Source organism: Tamandua tetradactyla, chromosome 10 (genome assembly GCF_023851605.1).
Source record: "Tamandua tetradactyla isolate mTamTet1 chromosome 10, mTamTet1.pri, whole genome shotgun sequence".
In the NCBI taxonomy this organism is placed as follows: Eukaryota; Metazoa; Chordata; class Mammalia; order Pilosa; family Myrmecophagidae; genus Tamandua; species Tamandua tetradactyla.
Window position 1 is genome coordinate 29,451,943 of NC_135336.1, and position 20,171 is coordinate 29,472,113.

Sequence of the window (20,171 nt, forward strand, 5' to 3'; positions counted from 1 at the left end):
TGGGCTCAGGTGCTGTCATCCTGTTCATCTATTATAAATATTTTCATCTATATTTTAACTAATGGTTTTAGTATCAGCTGATAAGCATCACTTAGAACAATTTATCTCATTATGGGTTTTAACGTATCATTTTTAAATTCTATTTCTTTTCTACCTAGAATTTTTCTATAAAGAATAAATTTTCCTCTTCAGCTATTTGGTCACCCTGAAATACGTTGAGCTCTTATTTAAAAACTGTCTTTCACTAAGTATTATATGTTAGCTGAGCAGTGCAGTATGACAGAATAGTGGTTGGTTGATCTATCTACCTACTTATCTATCTATCCATCTGTCCGTCCGTCCACCCATCCATCCATCCATCCATCCATCCAATCTCTCATCTGTTATTTCTTTACATTAAGATGGCATCTTTAGCTAAAGAGCCAGGGAGCCTTGCTAGAGATGATCCTTTCTCCTTCCCTCCCTCCCTTCTTTCCTTCTTTCTTTCTCTTGCTCCTTTCTGTCTCTTCCTTTCTTGATCTCTTCTTTATTTTATTTTGCTTCTGCACAATAAATTGCACTGTTCTTATATGTTCAGTTCAAGTATTAACAGTTGTATATTCATATGCAATCACCTAATATTTTCATTGTTCAGAATGTTTTCTAGAACTTTCTTGTCTATTTAGCCCCTCCCTTGAGAAGCAATCACTTTCTGCTTTCTAGCTCATAGATTAGTTTTGTCTTTTCTTTAAACTCATATGAATGAAATCGTACAATATGTTTCTTTCTTCGTGTCTGGGAAAGGGGCTGAGGTAGGGGGTGGGATAGTCATCCATGTCTTTAGGTGTATCACCAGCTTAATCTTTTCTATTATTGAATAATATTCCGTTGTATGAATATATTAAATGTATTTATCTTTTGTCTTGTTGGCAGATTGTTTCTAATTTTTTGCTATAATGAATAAAGCTGCTGTGAATATTCTTTTACCAATCTATTATGTAGATACATATTTTTACTTCTATTGGATAAATTCCTAGAAGTGAAACTGCTAGACTCTCATATATCTAATGAATTGATTCAACTTTTTATTGAGGAAGTAAGTGCCCTAAAATACCAATATTTAAAATATATAACTCGATCGGTTTTGCCATGGGCATACACTCTTAACAAAATAACTGTAATAAAGATCATTCCCAAAATATCCTTGTACCACTCTATTATCCATTCATACCTCAACATCCCTGTTACCAGCAATAGTTCATATTTTCTAAGTTTTATATAAAGATTAACAGACAGCATATACTCTATTTTGCTGGTGTCTTTCACTCAGCATAATGATTTTGAGAATCATCCATGTTGTGTGTGTTAATTGTTCATTCCCTTTTTATCACAATTGTCATTCCCTATTTGGATATATCACCATTTGCTTATCTATTCACCTGTTTGTGAATATTTGGATGGTTTCTGGTATTAAGCAATCACAAATTAAGGTACAATTAATATTTGTATAAATTATTTTTGCATGGATATTTGCTTTCTTTTGGATGGCTACCTAGTTGAGAAATAACTGAGCTGTATAGCAGGCATATGTTGTGAAGTTTTTTAAAAACTTCTTTTTACACAAATTTCCAAAACTTTTTCCAAAGTAGACCCCTAGATTGCATCACATACAAAAACTAGCTCAAAATGGATCAAGAACTTAAATATGAAAAGTAAAACTATGAAACTCTTAGAAGAAAACATAAGGAAATATCTTCAAACCCTTGCGCTAGGCAGGGCATTCTTAGTTTACCCCAAACCGTGAAAAAATAATAAAAGTAAATAGATAAATTATGCTTCATCAAAATTAAAAGCTTTTGTATATCAAAGAACATTGTCAAGAAAGTGAAAAGATAGCCTGTAGAATCTGATAAGAGTTAAATATCAGAATATATAAAGATCTTCTACAACTCAACAACAAAAGCACAGACAACCCAATTAAAAAGGGGCAAAAGGCTTGAATGGACATTTCTCCAACGAACTTATACAAATAGCCAATTAACATATGAGAAGATATTTGAAATTATTAGGTTTTAGGGGAATGCAAATCAAAACCTCAATGAGATACCAATTCATACCCACTAGAATGACTATTATTTTAATTTTAATTTTTATTTATTTATTTTTTGCATGGGAAACAAACCAGGGTCTCCGGCATGGCAGGCAAGAACTCTGCCTGCTAAGCCACCATAGCCCCTCCGAATGTCTATTATTTTTTAAAAAAGGGGAAATAGCAAGTGTTGGCAATGATGTGGGAAGATAGAAACACTTGTACATTGTTAGTGGAATGTAAATTGGGCAGCTGCTGTGAAAAACAGTTTGACAGTTCCTCAGAAAGTTAAACATAGAATTACCATATGACTCACCAATCCCACTTTTAGATATGTAGCCAAAAGACTTGAAAGCAGGGACTTGAAAACATATCTGTACACCAGTGTTCAAAGCAGCATTGTTCATAATAGCAAAAGGATGGAATCCATCCAAATGACCATTCACAGTTGAACGAATAAACAAAATGTGGTATATATATATATACAATGGTTTATAATTCAGAAGTAAGAAAGGAATGACTTTCTGTACATGCTATACCATGGAATGACATTGAAGACATCATGCTGAGTGAAATAAGTCAAGCACAAAAGGGCAGTTGTGGTATCATTTAACTTATATTAAATAATTAGGGGTGGGCCATAGTGGCTCAGCAGGCAGAGCTCTGGCCTGCCATGTCGGAGACCCAGGTTCAATTTCCTGTGCTTGCCCATGCGAAAAACAAATAAATACATAAAAAATAATTCGATTATGCAAATTCATAGAGATAGAAAGTAGATTACAGGTTACTTGGGACACAGGGGCATGGAAAGGGGAGCTAATGCTCTAAAAGGTACTAAGTTTCTGTTTGAGGTGAAGGAGAGTTTTAGCAATAGATGATGATAAGGGTTTGACAACACTTTGGATGCAATTAATACCATTGAATTATGTACTTGAAAGTGATGAAAATGGGAAGTTTTATGCTGTACATATGTTACCAAAATTAATTTTAAAAATGAGAAAAAGTACTGGGCAGAAAATCCGCAATGGAAGGTATATAGAATGGCCAGTAAGCCTGTGAATAGGTAATGGATATCATTAGTCATTCTGGAAATGCAAATTAAAACCCAGTGAATTTTGGGTTGATCAAGATGGCACAATTCAGGGTGTTGTTCCCCCAAAGAGAATATTTGAACAACCAGCAAAAGGTGGCAGAGCCATGTTTCTCAAAACTTCCCAAAATACTTTAAGGGTTGCAGTTAATGGGCAAGAACTGAATAAAAAATGCAGCCTGAAAAGTGGTAGACAAAGTTCATAGTGTTCTGCTAGTCCCTTCCCTACCCCTTCCCCCAACCAGTATGGAGCTAGTCTAAGCTCCCATTGAGTGCTCCTGGCCTGTTCCAGAGGGAAAAGTGTAGGCCCTGTACACATATTGGAGTGACTATGTAAATGCCAATCAATCTGGTAGAAACTTAAAGACTGAACCAGGAAACTAGTCTCCAGCTCACCCTTCCAAAATTTGTCCTAAAGGTAGAGAAACTGTTTGCAGACAGCTAAAGCAGTGCAAGAAACAATTAAGTCAAAACAGCCCGGGTCAAAGGGCTACCTGCATTAAGTTACAAAATAGAGTACCCAGGAGAGGGTAAAAGTCTATTTCAAAGAGTGCAACTGTAAACTGTAAACCAGGAATTCTGAAGGCCACAAGTCAAATCCCAGGAAAAGAAGCAGGTTCCCAAGCTCCAGGAAAGCTCAGATAAGACAGAGGGGACCCTGCTTTTCCATTTGCCTCAGACTGGTCTTCTTGATAGGAGGGCTAAGCACTGAAGACAGCTACCAATCAAACCAGAGCCAATTTGCAAAGACTATGAAAAAGTGCTTTTGTTTTCTTTTGTTTTTGATAGCTCCTAACACTCAAGGAAATCTCCGTCATCACTTGCTGAATGCAACTTCTATGAACAGAAGGCTAAGAGACTAAATCCCAGAGCTAATACTTTAAAATATTGAAATGTAAAGTGTACAACAAAAGATTACAAGACAAACAAAGACAAATAGGAAATTATGTCCCATTCAAAGGAACAAGATAAAAATCCAGAAAACATCAATAAAGAGCAACAGACTTTGGACTTGCCAGACAGAAACTTTACAGAAGTGATCTGCACTGTGAACAAGGAGATAAATGAAAACACGGAGAAGGAAATAAAGGATATAAGGAAAACAATGAGTTTTCCAAACAGAAATCTTGGAGTTGGAGAACAAAATAACTGAAATCAAAAAAATTCCTGAGAGGGTTTCAACAGTAGATTGGAGGTGACAGAAAAACGAATCAGTGATCTTAAAGATGAGATAATTGAGATGACTCAGGCTGAACAGCAGGAAAAAATTAAGAGTAAAGAATGAAATAAACAAAGCCTAAGAGACCATTAAACATACTGATAAAGGCATTATGGGAGTCCCAGAAGAAGAAGGAGAAGGAAAGAAAGGGACAGAGGGAATATTCAAATAAATAATAGCAGAAAACTTTCCAAATTTAACAAAGACATGAATATGCATATTCAAGAAGCTCAACAAACACTAAATAGGATAAATCCAAAGGGAATGATGACCAAACATTTGGTAATCAAACTGTCCAGTGTCAAGGACAAGGAGAAAGTTCTGAAGGCTAAAAGAGAAAAGCAATAACTTATGTACCAGGATATTCCCAATTACATTAAGTTTCAATTTCTCATCTGAAATCATGGAGTCAAGACAGTAGTGGTATGAAATATTTAAGTGCTGAATGAAAACACTTGCCAAACAAGAATTTTATAATGGCAAGGTTTTCTTTCAAAAATGAGGGAGATTAAGACTTGCCAAAACAAAAATAAAGCCAAGGGAGTTCATTACCATCAGACTTGCCTACAAGTAACACTAAGGGGAGTTCTTCAGACTCAAAGGAAAAGACATTAGACAGTGGATCAAGGAGGAATAAAGAAATAAAGACCTTCAGTAAAGGTAACCATATGGGCAATTAGAAATGCAAGTATTATTGCATTGCATTTTGTAGTATGTAACTCCACCTCTTACTTCTTACAGGTGCTAAAATAAATGCATAAAAAGCAATGATAAATTTATGACTTTAAAAATATAATGTACAAAGATATAAGCTGTAACAAATAAAAAAAATGATGGGGACAGAGGGGTAAAGAAACAATGCATGTGTATGATACTGAAGATAAATTGGTATCAAATGATCTAAGATTTTTGTAATTTTAGGATATTAAATTTTAACCCCATAATGCCACAAAGAAAATCCATGGAAAATATATTCAGAAAGAAATAAGAATGGACTCAAAAATGGTACATTATAAAATGGCAAATGTGCTGGTTTGAAAGGATGTATGGACCCTAGAAAAGCCATGTTTTAATCAAAATCCCATTTTGTTAAGGCTGAATAATCCCTATTCAATACTGTATGTTTGAATCTGTAATTAGATTAGTTCCCTGGATATGTAACCCAATCAAGAATGGTTGTTAAGATGGATAAGGGGAGATGCATTTCCAACAAGTTTGGGTGGGTCTTGATGAGAAGCAGAGTCCACCTGCCAGCAACCTTTGGAGATAAAGAAAGAAAATGCCTCCCAGGGAACTTCATGAAACAGGAAACCAGGAGAAGAAGCTAGCAGATGATGCTGTTTTCGCCACGTGCCCTTCCAGATGAGAGAGGAACCCTGACCATGTTCATCATGTGCCTTTTCAGATGAGAGAGAAACTCTGACTGTGTTTGCCATGTGCCCTTCCACTTAAGACAGAAACCCTGAACTTCATCGGCCTTCTTGAACCAAGATATCTTTCCCTAGATGCCTTAGCTTGGACATTTTTATAGACTTGTTTTAACTGGGACATTTTCTTGGCTTTAGAACTATAAATTAGCAACTTATTAAATTCTGCCTTTTAAAAGTCATTCTGTTTCTGGTATATTGCATTCCAGCAACTAGCAAACTAGAACAATAAATAAATATGAAAGCAGGCATTAATAGAAGTATTAAGGGTCATGAAAGGTATAAGACCTAGAATGACAAAATATCAAAATAGCAGAAGAAAGTACTGCAGTAGCAGTGTGACTATAAATATAAATGGATAACCTCTCCAAAGGGAGAGATTGGCAGAATGGATAAAAAAGCATAACAGAACTATATGCTATTTTCAAGAGACTCACATTAAAGTCAAAAACAAAAAACAGTTGAAAATGAAGGAATATGTATTTGTATCACATAAATAAAACCCAAAGAGAGCTGAGGTAGTGACAATATCAGATAAAATAGTGAAAAACTGTTGTGAAGGACACAGTTGATCATTAAATACAGATAAAGAGGTCAATTCAATGATAAAGCATAATACATATATAAAATTATAATTCATATACATAAGATCAGCAAAGTCCCTAAATACATGAAGCAAATATGGACAAATCTGAAGGAAGAAATAGGAGATTCAATATTAATAGTAAGAGATTTGAATACAGCATTTTCAATCATGAGTAAAACTTCTAGATGGAGGATCAGTAAGGAAATACAAGACTTGAATGATACTCTAAACCAGTCAGAGCTATCAAAAATATATAAAACACTTCACCTAACAGCAGCAGAATACACGTTATTCTCTTGTGCCCATGGATCATTTTCCAGGATAGACCATATGTTAGGTCATGAAATAAGTCTCAATAAATATAAAAATATTGAGATTATATGATGTATCTTTCTGATTGTAATGGAACAAAGCTAGAAATCAATAACAGAGGGAAAAATGGAAATTTCACAAAAATGTGAAAATTAAGCCAGGTACCCTTAGGGAATTGATGGGTCAAAGAAGAAATCACAAGGGAAATTATGAAATATCTTGAGGTGAATGAACATGAAGACACAACATACCAAAACTGGTGGGATTCAGCAAAGGCAATGCTAAGGAGGAATTTATAGTTCTAAATGTTTATATTTAGATTTTAATGTAAGGATTCTAAATGTTTGCATTAAAAATAAGGAAAGATTTCAAATCAGAGGCCTAACCTCACAACTGAAAGGTCTAGAAAAAGAAGAACATACTAAACCCAAAGAGACTTAAAAGAAGGAAATAACAATTAGAGTGGAGATAAATGAAATAAATAAAAGCAGATAATAGAACAGATCAACACAAACAAAAGTTGGTTCTTTGAAAAAGATCAATAGAATCAACAAACTTTTAGTTATACTGACGAAACAGAGAGAGAGCACACAACTAGCTACACTCAGTAATGAAGAGGGGTTATTACTGATCCCGTAGGAATAAAAAGAACTATAACAGGATACTATGAACAACTGTGTGCCATCAAATTAAATAACTTAGGTGATATGAAAAATTCCTAGAAACATACAAACTAACTACATTGACTCAAAAAATGTAAGATTTCGACAAACTAATAACAACCGTAGAGATTTAATAAGCAATCAGAACCTCCCAATAAATGAAAGTCCAGGACCATACGGCATCAAGCATGGATTTTTATCTTATGTTCCAAAAAGAACTAACATAAATCATTCTCAAACTCTTCCAAAAACTTGAAGAGGAGTGTTTAAGTTTCCTAGGCTGCTCAAGCAAATGCCCCATGCAAGGAATGGCTTAAACAATAGAAATTTAATGGCTAATGGTTTTGCTGTCCAAATCAAGACAAGTCTCTGAAGACTGTGGAGTTTTGAAGCTGGCTGCTGGTATTCCTTGGTCCTTGGCTCTTCTATCATATAGCAATTAACATGGTGGCCTGTACTGGCCTTGCAGTTCTCTTCAAGTTCCACTGAATCCAGTTTCTTGCTTCCTGTGGCTTTCCCTCTTTGTCTGAGTTTCATTCTGTTGAAAAGAGCTCCAGCGATAAGATTAAGACCTATCCTGGGCCACACTTTAACTGAAGTAACCTCACCAAAAGGTCCTACTTAACATGGGTTCACACTAAAGGAATATATTAAGTTTAAGAACATGTTTTTCTGCAATAGATGCATCTCCAAACCACCACATTTCCTTTTCCTGGACCCCAGATGACATGTTCCTTTCTACATGCAAAATACATTCATTCTGAGTGAGGAATGGAGCTGGTGAGTGGCGGTGGTAAATGCTGCAGCCTCTCCTCCACAGACCCATGGAGTACCTTGGTGTTGAGTAACCTAGTGGAGGTAGTACAGTGCTTATGCTCACTTTTTTGACCACCAAGGTTGATACTGATGGTCAGCATGTACCACTTATGAGGGAGTGTGTGTGCCAGGTGTTGCAGACTCAGCCAAGTGTCACCTGGATCTCAGCCAGACTGGGGAAGGCCAGACATCTGGAGTGGCATTGCTTGGTCCACATGGTAACAGAGGAGCTTGAGGTGAAGGAACTGGATCTTCCAAGCTCAGTGTCACCCAACTAGAAAACAAAGAGCTAAAACTTAAACTGAAATAGTTCAACCCTGGAGCCAGTACCCTTGTTTTGCATCTCTGAGCCCCAGTTTCAAAAGGAAGTGTCATGATTGAGGGAGTAAAAACTTTACTGTTGAATCAGAAGGACAGCATCTTGAGAATCTTGTACAGCAGACAATACTCTACATGGCTTATTCAGAAACTTACTTTAGTCTGGAAGAGTGGCATGGCCATAAGAGAGCAAGGAAAAGAACTAGTATGAAAACAGCATTTGCCTTTGAGAAGCTATTTCCAAAACAATGCCAAGTCCTTGAAATTGTGACCCCAGGAATTGTCATGACTCCAATGGCAGCAATCAAGCTCAGGGAATAGAGATTGGAGAATCTTGTTTTGCTCTATTATTCTCTCAAATTGAAGGAATAAAAATACAACTGTTTCATTTTAGTAAGGATCTAAGACTATAACACTAGAAAGTCATTAACTCACTGAAGTGGGTCTTTTAGATAACCTTGAACTTCATGTGGTCCTTATATTTGGCTAACTGCTGTAAGGTTGGAGCCAGTAGGCATTGCATAGTCAGCACTTTCAGTGATATGAATATCATCTTGGTTGGAGGCCAGGTGGAGAAATTGGCATCAATGACTTTGGACACAAACTCTTTGGATATTGTTGCCACTGGTGTGGCTGGACTGTCATTTAGTGGACACTGAATCCAGAGTGCTACAGTGCTCCTCAGTGAGGATGTCAATGATGAGGAGACTGCTTGGACTGTGATGCAGTGCCTCAAAGCAGACAACATTCCAGAACAGAATACCATTGCTTCATATTTGTATGTTGGCAGGGCACTCAATATTATAGAGCCAAGGGGAATGTAGAGGCTGATGTATTTGGAAAATTCTCTCCTAGTGTTCCCTTATTCAGCTTCTTTGGAAATGGAGAAATTGGATGTGATCATATAGTTATTAAGAGCTTTACATTGTGGAAATATGATGAGGTAAAGAACAATGATCTGTTTCATAGATCATCTTGGATCATCTAAATAAGTCCACTTTAAAGTTGACTTTCACAATGTATACCTTTTGTGCTCTGCTTTTTCCAGAATATGGAAACTTGGGATAACGTGTATTTCAAACAAAAATAATTTTAGATATATTTATTTTGTAGCATTGATTAATGCTCAAGTGATCATATTGGGGTAGTTTTTAATAAATTAGGTGGACAACTTTGTTTGTTACCAAAAAACTGTATTCATTCCATCACAACTGCTCAAAAGTCTTAAATCACTTCAGTACCAATGCTAAGTACAAAGTCTCCTCAGAATTGATTATGGGTGTGATCTGTCATGGGGTATCATTCCCCTCTGTCTATGGACCTTTGAAATCTAGAGAACAAGTTATATGACTAACTCCATTATATTTCGATGTCTGAGAGTTATCTATAAATGGAGGTTTTTGTTCTCTGGGCCTGATAGAGCAGGCCTTTTCAGGTGTACCCATGCTTTCCCCAAACTCTGGAGTAAAGGCTTCACCTTCTCTGAATGTTGAGGTGGCAGCTAAGCTCTCCACAAGCCCTAAGACATAGGTCCTACTCCTGGTACTAAAATTGGTTTAGTTCCTTAGGCTGCTCAAGTACATACCATACAAAGGGATGGCTTAAACAACGGGAATTTAATGGCTCCTGGTTTTGAGGCCAGAAAAAGTAAAAATCACAGCATCATCAAGGTAATATTTTCTCCCTGAAGATTATAGAGTTCTGTGAGTGTCTGACAATGATCCTTGGCCCTTGGCCCCTGTGTCTCATGAAAATACACATGGTAACCTCTCCTGCCTCTCATTTCTCTTCCATGTTCCATTGGTTTCCAGCTTCTTATTTCCAATAGCTTTCTTTTTCTGTCTAAGACAGAGAAAGGACTCCAGTAATAGGATTAAGACCCATCCTGAACTGCACTTTAATGAAGTAACTTCATTAATATGCCCTGCTTTACAATTTGTTCACATTCACTGCAATAGAGTAAGTTTAAGAACATATTTTTTCAGGGGCACACAGAGCTCCAAACCACTGTAAGGATGGAACACTCACTAATTCACTGAATGAGGCTAAAATAACCCATATGCCAAAGCCATGTAAAAATATCAGATGAAAAAAATTTTAGACCAATATTCCTTATGAATCTAGATGAAAAAATCCTCAAAATAAAATACTAGCAAACTAAATCCAACAGCACATCAACAAAAATTTATACACTATGATCAAGTGAGATTTATCATAAGGTATGCAAGGGTGGTTCAACATAAGAAGATCAAAAAATGTAATACACCCCATTAACAGAAAAAAGGGGGAAATGTTATCATTTTAATTGATTTAGACAAGGCATTTGACAAAATCCAACACTGCTTCTTGATTAAAACCCATAGGAAATTAGGGATAGAAGGGAACTTCTCAACATAATAAAGGACATATATGAAAAACCCACAACTAACATCATAGTCAACTGTGAATGACTAAAAGTGTTCCCTCTAAGATCAGGAACAAATCAAAAGTGCCCATTGCCAACACTGTTATTGAACAGGTACTGGTGAGAGCAATTAGCAAGAGAAAAAAATAAAAAGAATTAGCATTCTAGTGAGAGCAATTAGGCAAGAGAAAAAAATAAAAAGCCATCCAAAAGATGAAGTGAAATCCCCACTATTTGCAGGTGACATGATCTGATATACAGAAAGACAAATCCGAAACAAAGCTACTAGAATTAATAAACTAATTCAGCAAAGTTCAGGGTAAAGATCAACATGCAAAACTCAGTAATATTTCTATACATGAGTAATGAACAATCTGCAGAAGAATTCAAGAAAAAGTTTCCACTTATGATAGCAACTAAAACAATCAAATATCTAAGAATAAATCTAATCACAATGTAAAGGATTTGTATGCAGAAAACTACAAATCATTGCTAAAAGAAATCAAAGAAGAGCTAAATAAATGGAAGGGTACTCCCAGTTTCATGGATTGGAAGAAAAATGTTTTTAAGCTGTCAGCTCTATCCAAAGCAATTTACAAATTCAAAAAATTCAAACACCTAGAAAGAATTGCAGAAATGCATAAGCCATTCATCAAATTCATATGGAAGGGTTAGGAGCTCTGAATAGCCAAAGCCATCTTGAAAAAGAACAAAGATAGAGGACTCACACTTAATCTTAAAAATTATTACAAACCTATAGTAATTAAAACAGTTTGGAACTAGCACAAGGACAGACATATTGACCAATGGAATCAAATTGAGAATTCAGAAATCAATCCTCCCTCATGTTAATGGCCAAATGATTTTTGACAAGGGTGCCAAATGCACTCAGTTGGGGAAGAACAGTCTTTTCAACAAAAGTTTCTGGAAAAACTGGATTCCTAGAAGCAAAAGAATGAAGATGGAACCCTACCTCATATTGTATACCAAAATCAACTTAAAATGGACCTAATATAAAACTAGAAATATAAAACTCCTAGAATAAAATGTAGGGAAGCATCTACTGGACCTTATGTTAGGCAGTGGTTTTTTAGACTTTACATCAAAAGTACAAACAACAAAAGAAAAAATAGATAAAAATGGTTTCATCAAAATTAAAACTTTGTGCATCAAAAGACTTCATCGTGAAAGTAAAAAAGCAATCTCCAGAATGGAAGAAAATAGGGAGAAAATATTTGGAAACCATATATACAACAAAGTTTCAATATCCAGAATATATAAAGAAATTCACCATCAAAAGATAAACCATCCGATTAGCAAACCATAAAAAAGTTGTATAGACATTTGTCCAAAGAAGATACATGAATGTCCACAAAGCACATGAAAATATGCTCAACATCATTAGCCATTAAAGGAATGTAAATCAAAACCACAATGAGAATACTATTTCATATGCACTAGAATGATTAGTATTTTAAAAAAGCAGAAAATTACAAGTGTTGGAGAGGATTGTTGGTGAGAATGTAAAATGGCGCAAACTTTGTGTAAGACAGTTGGATGTTTTCTCTGAAATTAAGCATAGAATTACCCTATTACCTGGCAATCCCACTTCTTGTTATAGACCCAGAAGAATTGAAAGCAGGGACTTGAACAAATATTTTCAGACCTAATTTCATAGAGAAATTATTCACAATTGACAAAATAAGGAAGCAAACCAAGTATCCATCAATATATGAATAGATGAATAGTATGTGGTTTATAAATACAATGGTATATTATTCAGCTATAAAAAGGAATGAGGTTCTGATGTATAACATGGATGAACCTCAACAACATCATGTTGAGTGAAATTAGCCAGATATGAAAAGACGAATATTGTATGAGTCCACTGTTATGAAGTATTTGGAATAAATGAATTCATAGAGTCAAAACCTAGAATACCTATTCCCACAGGCCAAGGTGGCGGTGAGGAATGGGGAGTAACAGCTTAAATTGGACGAAGTTTCTATTTGTCTTGATGGAAATGTTTTGGTTGCAATGTTAGCATAACATTTTGAATGTAATTAAGAGCACTGAATCATAATTTGAATATGGTTATAAAGGGGAATACAGTTAAAAGTCTATATGTTACTAGAAAAATACTTAAAAATCAAGACAAAACAAAACATGGGACTGTACAACACAAACAGGGACCCCTAATGTAAATCCTAGACTATAATCAAGAGCACAATTATAATAATATTCTTTCATCAATTTTAGGAAATATACCACACTAAGGCAAGGTGTTAATAATGGGAGGATATATTAGAACTCTGTATTTTCTGGACGATTTTTCTGTACACCTATAACTCCTTTAATTAAACAAAAAGGCAAAGTGAATGTAAATTGAAACCCCAGTTATGTACCATTTCATGTTTCCTAGAAAACGAAGGTAAAAATAAAAATGATATTGAAGATGTGGAGTAACTTTAACCTCATACCTCATTTGTCTGTTTTTGCTGGGAATGTGCAAAATGTCATAACCATTTTATTTCCTTAAATTTTTTAGTTTGAAATAATTTCAAACTTACAGAATCCTTGCAAAAGAAACCAAAACCTGTGACGAGAACTCCAACATACCCCTTCGCTCCCTCCACTGGAAATGAGATCTTCCAATTTAAAAAGTTTTCCATATTTTCTGTATTATTCTGTCTTTCTAAGTATCTCTCAATTTTCTGATATCTGTGAGTGCATTGCATACATCATGCTCCTTGAACACACAATACTATCGATAATACTTCCAAATACATTTCCTAAGAATGAGGTTTTCACTTATGTAACCACCTTAAATACATTTATCAAGTTCAAGAACTTCAACATTGATATAAAGTTTTCAGTCTATATTTTAATTTCTCATATGTCCAATAATGTTCTTTTGGGCCTTTTCTCTTCCATTATTAGATCCAGTCCAGGACCATGTTTTGCCTTTTACTTGTTATTTCTTTAGTTGCTTTTTTTTTTCTTTATTTTTAAATTTATCCTTTTAAATTGTGGAAATATATATAGAACCTAAACTTTCCCATTTTAACCACTCTTACTTATCAGTGGGATTAATCACATTCACAATATTGTGCTACCCTCACCACATCCATTACCAGAACTTTTCCCTCTCCCCAAATAAACATCCAATGCCTATTTTGCATTAATGCCCAATTCTTCCCCAATTCCCGCCTCCACCACCCCAACCCCTGCCCCTTTTAACCTATACTCTACTTTCTGTTGCTATGCATTTGCACATGCCAGCTAAAAAAATGGCATAACTTTTCTATCCTAAGATTATAATTTTAATGCTTCTCTCCATTGGTAAGAGAGGCAGCTTAGGGCCTTGACACTTTACAGGGATATGTATAAACCTGGCTGTCTCTTTTGTAGCCAGGATCTGATTAATGTACCCCCTCCCCCACTTTAAAAAAATTTTTGAAGCTTCTGTTACTATTGAGGAGGAGGGAGCATTAGTACCCACATAGAGAAATATGCTCATCTGCTACTAAATCTAGATTCTAGAACCTGAACCAATTCTCAGAATATGAGGTGTGCCTAGACTCCAGGCCCATTACAAGCTGAGTTCAGGATGACTCTTATTCTTTCTTTAGGCAACAGAAAGATTGAAAGCAGTTAATCACAAGTGTAGAAGGAAGGTGAACAAAGTAAGAACTAGGTAAAAGAAGGAGAGGATCAAGTTGGCCTGGTAGACCAAAAATCCATATATTCTAATAGCATATTTTAGTATAATAAAACAAAAGAAAAAGAACAAACATGTAGGCTCAATTAATGTTTATTTTGTGATCTGCTGAGTTGAGTAGAGGGCATTTTCCTGCAGAATTCCCATTTCTGCAATATGTCACTTATTCTATTTTCCATCCTGACTTCCTTTGGTCCCTGTTAAGCTTCATTTTGTTGATTTCTGAGTACTTCTCAAATTTAACAATGCCATTTTGAATTCAAATACATCCTCCAGAGTGCTGCCCTGCCTGAACCTTCCTGAGTTTCATTTGCAAGTTTGGGAATAAACTCTCTATTACCATTTCATAGTTGAAAATATTAAATATGCAGTTTGAAATGCATAATAAAATACCCTAAGTATTTCAAACTTCACTAATGTTAAGAGTAGTCAAACTCATCTTGTCCTCCTGATTTAATATTTAGAATTTTTATTTTACACTAAAACATCAGACCCCTGTTATTGTGTAAATTGTTCTTTAATACCACTAAATGTCCAGATTCAAAGCAAAAGCTTGGTATCATTCAAATGTAAAGCTGTGGTTAGAGAGCCAGAATCACTTGATAATTATGGAATAAGTGTAGAGATATAACTCCAAACCAAATTTACACAGCTATGTTTGTTAAATAAGAAATCAAAACTGCCAAGCTAAGGTTTAACTTTATTGCAACATGTAAACAGTTTTTTGTGAATTATACTATATTGAAATATGTAAAACATTATAATTTACATCTGATGTTTAAAATATTTTCTCAATGAGAAACAGGTGTCCATTGCACTTAAGCTAGCAGCTCCATTTTTCATTTTGACAGCAGTTTAAATGAAAAGGGAGATTGTCTCATTCACCTCAAATGTTATGAAATGCTGAGAGTCTTCTCCCAGTTTTGCCCTATCAGCTATTAAAACACGTAATACCCCCCCACACAACACCTCTAGTACAACCTGGAGCCTTTTTAAAGGCCATATTGTCATTGTAAGGACCTAATATTTCTTGATGGAAGAAACAAGCAGAAGATACCAGGATTCATGATGTTTATTCCTGATTGGCCAAAAATAGAACATACAAATTGGTCAACTTGAAATATCTGAGCACTTTTTATTAAAAAAAAAAAAAAAAAAGGTGGTTGTGCTAAACATTTTCTAAACTCTTATAGTCATGAAATGTGTTCTTGATTCATTGAAAATTTTTGTCCTGTATATCAAAAATACAATGGAGTATTATTTTCCAATTCACAAAATACTGCTAGAATATTATTCAATACCAATAAAAATGATACATAAAGGGACTGGCGCTCTGTCACTTAATAATGATTGCTAATATTTATTGAATGTCATGTGCCAGGCAGCACTCTATGTAACATATATATGAATTTAATCCTCGTAATAAACCCAATTTACAGAGCAACTAACTATACAGAGTGAGGTTAAGTAGCTTTGAGAGTAATTAGGTAAAAGAGCTGAGTGCTAAACCTTATCCCCGATCCTACATTTAATGTACTTAACCACTGCACACCCTGCCTCTAGATGAAATTAATTTTGTGGATCCTAACATCCACCCTTCTCCTATTTTTGTTAAATAGAATTTGAATTACCTCATGATATTGCATTGAATGGCTGTACTATAATTGTGTAACAATTCCCCTTCTGTAGGATAGTTAAGCCCTTCTAATTTTCCACTAATATAATAAAGGGTAACAGACTTTTTTGTATATGGAACTTAACCCTTATTTCTGATTAAGTCCTTTATTGGATTCATAGAAATTGACTTAGTTAATTGCACTTTTTAAGGCTGTTGATAAATTTTATAAGATACACTTTTTGAGCAATGGTTTTATATATATAAATATATATACATGTATATATATATATAAATATATATACATGTATATATATGTATAAATATATATACATGTATATATATATATATATATATATATATATATATATATATATATATGCATTTTTCCCCTACTAAAAATAGGATAGAGGCAAGAAGCATAACATTAGGTGAAGTCTAGGATAAAGAGTCCTAAGATGCCTTTTAAATGTTACTTGGAATAAGGAAGCAATTTCCAACTGACTTTTCTGAAGTGAGATTCAATGACCAGCCTCTTCATTTTTTGCCAAGGACGATTACCTGGGGAAATTCAATACAAAACTTTAAAAAAACAGCTGAGAAATCTATTATTTCTTACTACCCACCTATATCATATCTTCATATATATAGTTGGAATAAAGAATTATTTAAATCTTTTCTTCAGGTATCCATTTGAAATTTGACCAAGAATTCACAGCTTCAGGATAAATATAGAAAGTAATTTATGTCATCATTATTTACTGTTCTTTTTGACCCTTATATAAGACTTAGATTATTTGAAATTATACTGTATGTTTAGGTACATCCTATGACACAGAATTATAATTGAAGTTATGCTGTTTATTTTATAGATTAAAGATGAAATAATGAGTTGTCAATAAAAATGTCATTTATGGACATTTGATTATAAAATAGTAGATTTTGAAAGTATTCACATATTTTATATTAATATAAACCCCCTAAAAAGTCTTTTATACACCTCCCTTTACAAAAAGGTGAAACTCAGTTCTGTGGGGGCTAAGCAACTTGCCCTAAATGCACATGTTCTGCCAGACCAAAGCATTTGGTTTATGTTGCTGATTTTAAAACTTATTCATTTACTCCAGAATTTTATTACAGTAATTTTGTGTGACTAGACAAATTGAGTTTCATGTTTAAAGGAAAGTACTATATTCTTTGAACCTAAGATACCTTTTTAAAAGTGTCATTTCTGTATATTGTTCACAAAGCAGGAAGTTAGTCTTGCCCATAAAGTCAAAACAACGCTTCTTTTTCCAAATTCAAATGAAGGCCTAACACAGCAATGATTTCAGAGACTAGAGAAAAATTACATTGGTATATATAGACTTCAACTTTATAGAATCATAAAATAGAGTAAATTGGTTTCTTCAATAGATTGAAGAATATTGACAAAATGATATTGCAGACTACATGTATTGGTTGCTTTAAGTGGGAGAGGATGCCACAGTTCCTAATATTATGAACATATGTAGAGGAAGTTCCATAGCAAAAGGAAGATTCTGTGTTTTGGGTTAAGGCTGTAGGTTGATTACTTTCTACTTAGAATTTCCTTGTATATTATTTACAGTTTTGTATTGTTTTGTATTTATCTTATGAGAACCCTTTTTTCTTCCTGAAAATCCAGAAAAGGTGCATGATTTGTCTAAGGCCTTAAAAAGAAGAGAGAAAAAGAATAAAAGGAAAGAAATGAGCATTTATATGACATTTAACATGTGCCAGCCACTATTCCATATGTATTTCCTCATTTTAATCCTTAGAAACATCTTGTAATATAAGTATGATTATCCCAATAATCATTGTGCCCCCACAATCACTCAACTACTTAATGGGCAGATTTGGAATTCAAATCCATCACTCTTTTTAAAATATATTTCATTAGTCAGGGTTCTGTAGGGAAACAGAACCAACAGGAGATATCGTAAATATGAGATTTTATAAGAGTGTCTCATGCAAATGTGAAAATGCATGAGCCCAAATTACATAGGGCTGGCCATGAGCTGACAATAATGATGAAGTTCTTCAATTAATTCCCCAGGATAGGCTGGCTGACTGAAATAGAGAATAAAGTTCTTTCTTCTGTCTGCTGAAGTTGTCACCTCTTCCTTAGAAGCCTTCAACTGATTGGATTAAACATCTTTCATTGTGGAAGGCACTCCCCTTAATTGATCATAGACATAATCAGCCATCAGTGCAATCAACTGGCTGATGTTTAAAGTCCATGAAATGTCCTCACGGTTAGGCAAGTGCTTTCTTGATCAGTCACCTGGACACCATCACCTGGCCAAGTTGACACCTGAACCTAATCATTACATACACTGTATGGTCTTTCCATTTCATAACATTCAAGATCCAGTCAGAATAGAGAACCCATTCTGTGTATTTCAAATAAAGGGAATTGATTATAGTGGGAATACAAGAGCTAAAAGGCCAAAGAGAAAATGGCAAGGCAATCCAGAGAATAACATCAGCAGGACAGACTATACCATTTGAACTGGAGAGAGTAAGGGAGTAGGCGATAATACTAGAGCCCAGCAAAACTGCTGTTAGAAGCTGGGAGTTCACCTTGTCTGTTCTACAGGAGTTAGGACCATGGGGCTATTTAACAGGAGCTAGAACAGCTACCCTGGGTGCTGCCTAGAAAGAGACAGTGAATTAGTGTGAATTTTTCCACCTCCCACATGCCAGTCCTCTACTAGTGCCTCTCACAGACCAAAACAATAGGAAGCCTAAAGGCAAGGAACTCAGGATAAGTGATGCAAAACAGGGAAGAAAAGGGGCAAATAATGGATCTGAGAGCAAATAACCAAATGGCCAGGGCAGACAAGCCATGCTGTGATCTCAGTGATGACATCACTCTGAAGTTCCAGGGAAATTAAGCTCATTGTTGTCTTTACACCTAGAAGGATTGTGCTGGTTTGAAAGGATGTATGGACCCTAGGAAAGCCATGTTTTAATCTAAGCCCCATTTCATAAAGGCTGAATAATCCCTATTCAATACTGTATGTTTGCAACTGTAATCAGATCATCTCCTTGGAGATGTGATTTAATCAGGAGTGGTTGTTAAACTGGATTAGGTGACGACATATCTCCACCCATTTGGGTGGGTCTCGATAAGTTTCTGGAGTCCTATAAAAGAGGAAACATTTTGGAGAATGGGAGATTCGGAGAGAGCAGAGAATGCTGCAGCACCACGAAGCACAGAGTCCCCCAGCCAGCAACCTTTGGAGATGAAGAAGAAGAATGCCTCCCAGGAGCTTCATGAAACAGGAAGCCAGGAGAGAAAGGTAGCAGATGACACCGTGTTCACCATGTGCCCTTCCAGCTGAGTGAGAAGCCCTGTGTTCGCCATGTGCCTTCTCACTTGAGAGAGAAACCCTGAACTTCATCAGCCTTCTTGAACCAAGGTATCTTCCCCTGTATGGATGCCTTTGATCGGACATTTCTATAGACTCATTTTAATTGGGACATTTTCTCAGCCTTAGAACTGTAAACTAGCAACTTATTGAATTCCCCTTTTATAAGCCATTATGTTTCTGGTATTTTGCATTCCGGCAGCTAGCAAACTAGAAAAAGAATCTTAGTATTCTTCTATATTTTCATTTTACACATTACAAAACTATGACTTAAAGTGGTTAATTTATCTATTAAAAGTCAAATGACAAGTAAATTGCTAAACCGGGACCAAATATAAGAATTCTGAAACCAAGTCCAGCATGCTTCCCATTTCACCATGAAATGCTCAAAAAGCAATTGTAAAATAAAATTGAACCGAATTGATTTAAATGAGTGATGATGGTGAATGGGAGCCACAATTTGCCAGAAGCACAGCAATGTGTTGCCAGTATAGTATCAGAAAGAATATTCCTGGTCCAGTCATCATATTAAACTTTC

At 35.1% G+C, this 20,171-nt stretch overlaps 1 pseudogene; it reads left to right on the forward strand.

Moving 5' to 3' along the window:
* Positions 1–8,135: 8,135 nt before the first annotated feature.
* LOC143647613 (F-box only protein 22-like) lies at positions 8,136–9,486 on the forward strand (annotated as a pseudogene).
* The last annotated feature ends 10,685 nt before the right edge of the window (positions 9,487–20,171 follow it).